This window comes from Montipora capricornis, chromosome 5 (assembly GCF_036669925.1).
Source record: "Montipora capricornis isolate CH-2021 chromosome 5, ASM3666992v2, whole genome shotgun sequence".
NCBI lineage: Eukaryota > Metazoa > Cnidaria > Anthozoa > Scleractinia > Acroporidae > Montipora > Montipora capricornis.
In genome coordinates, this window is record NC_090887.1 from 21176723 (window position 1) to 21179222 (window position 2500).

Genomic DNA, 2500 nt, shown 5'->3' on the forward strand with positions numbered 1-2500 from the left:
ATACTCTTGGAATCATAGGCAGAATTCTGTCAGAGCTCAGGTTCAGTGGTGAGAGCACTCGCCTCTCACCAATGTGTTCCCAGACTCTGCGTCACATGTGGGTTGAGTTTGTTGGTTCTCTACTCTTCTCCTAGATGTCTTTTTCCGGTTACTCCAGTTTTACACTCTTCTCAAAAACCAACATTTGATTTTATTTGCATCAATTTGTTGATTTCAGTGTACTGTGTCCCCAATTAGTGCTGCAGCGTTAGAATGACTAGACACTTGAATAAAGTTCCTTTCTTTCTATTTTTTTTTTTTACTCCAGTAACATGTTGAAGATGCGGTCAAGAGAAAACCTTGGGCCTGTGCTCTGGAGAAGATGACAGGAAGTAAAGGAGGTGGATGTTTCAGCTATCACTGAGTATTTTAAACTCTTGTATGACTGGATGAAGAAACAAAGAAAGGAGATCGATGATGCTCCACTGGGGTGAGACGAGTACCCTACAATGACTTCTACATGACTACAGACTGAACAAGTTAAGGCAGGTCCAACATCTGGGATTCCTTTCCTCATTCCAGTCATGTTTTACTTTAACGTGATGGTCTTAGCATTTCCATTTGCAGCGTTGGTTTGGTAAAAATGTTTTCAAAAGCAGTAATAGACTCAAGGGCAATGCTTAATGTGCATCCCTTGTTTGGTTTCTGTTGGGTAGGCATATGCGCATAAGGTGCTCGGTCTATAACCATGAAATTGAATTTTTTGTGTGACTTGACCGAAAAATGGTTTTGGGGTTCCTTTTATTCCACAAACAACTTGTTATGCAGGGAAAAAAGAGGAAAATTCTACGACATCTTTTAGAAACTTAAGCCTTTTTTCCAGCGACTTCTTGTTTATCGATAACTCTATAGTGTAAATTCTCGATATTGATCGATTCACATACTGAAGACTCTAAAACTTTTTATTTTGATCAGCAATAAACTGCTTTTGCTCTCCTGAAATTTTTTTACATAGCCATGGATGGACCTGTCAGTTCTGCAGCCATTCAATTTTTCCATTTCACTCTGACAATTGAGGATTGTGAGCTTTTTCAGCTTTCTTTCAACTCCAACTCTGACTGTTTGTGCTCCAAGGATACTCTAAATTCTATAGCATACTGATGATTTAGTAGTAGATAAAATATGAGTGGGAGATCTGTATGGGCCTTTACAATGGCGAGCCGATAGGCGAGCCATTGTAAACGTCGATACAGATCGAACGCGAATATTTTATCCTGCTTGTGAAATGAATACATTAAATTGAATGCAAAGTATTGTTATTTTAATCAGTAGAGATCTGTATCAAAAGTTAATGAATACTAATTAGCTGAGCAGGAGTTTGTATCAAAAGTTAATTCTACTGTTTAATAATAATATTCATCAACCCCAGTTGATTTGTATTGGGGTTTACAGTTGTGTACAATATGTGATGTGAATACTGTGCTGGGATTGGTTTGCACCCTAACGAATTATTAATGAATTTTACAACCACAATTACAGACTTTATCTAATATTGTTTGACACTGTGTGACCCCCCTTTTGAAAAATCCTGGCTACACCCCTGCATTGTGGTCCTGTGTATGGGCATCCTTCTTTAAATTTACAAATATTTGTGAATAACTTTTATTCTGTCTTGGATAAAAAAAAAAGCTCTGCTTGATATCTGGTGGTTTTAACATTAATCTCTTAAACTATGATAATCATGCCCCTACAGAAGAATTCGTAAATACCTTAAGTTCCTTAATTATGGTGTATCAGTTCGGGGAAATTGTACTTATAGTTCTACTCTTAGATCCTTAACAATTCTACAAAAGAGAGCCATATGTATTAATTACTACCTTGTCAAAACCAGATGAGCACTCTGAGCCTCTCTGCAAAGCTCTGGAAATTTTAAAAGAAAAGGACATTGTTTTCTTTTACGTAGTTTTTATGTATCAGTATCATAACAACCTTCTTCCCTCATCTTTTGATAATTTCTTCAGGACAGTATCATCAATTTATCAATACAAAACCAGATTTGCTAAATCAAGTAATATTACATAAAAAATATCAAAACTAACTATGGTCAATTTAACATTTGCTTTGCAGCTGCCAAAATTTGGAATAATTTAAACATCTACCACAAAAAGAATTCAACAAGGAAGTAAAGCTAAACATCTTGCAGACTTATGAATGTTCATCTGGGCCTGGTTGTTCGAAAGCAGATTAACTTAATCCAGGATTAGCGTATACTTTTATTTCAAGTTTTAACTTTTCGGTGAAAGTTTCTTTTGCTTATTTTTGTTTTTCAAGATTGACTTCTTCTAATGTAAGGTTTTGCCGAATATCAGCGTTGAACAGCACTTGGGAGTGGAGAAATAAACTTTTAGCGAGAAGCAGAAACAAAGCTAAATTCAATACTTTATTCTCTCCGGAACACCACTCTCAGAAATTACAAAGACGCATGTGTTTATTGAAAGTCAAGGAGCAATAGAGATGCCCC

General features: G+C 36.1%; 1 long non-coding RNA gene across 2 annotated transcripts in view; it reads left to right on the forward strand.

The window, feature by feature from the left end:
- LOC138049888 (uncharacterized) overlaps window positions 1–1628 on the forward strand; it is a 21023-nt gene extending 19395 nt beyond the window's left edge. For both annotated transcript variants that reach the window (XR_011132482.1, XR_011132483.1), the window contains one exon: window positions 308–1628. This is a non-coding gene — a long non-coding RNA (uncharacterized lncRNA). The remainder of the gene's footprint in view (window positions 1–307) is intronic.
- Window positions 1629–2500: the final 872 nt, after the last annotated feature.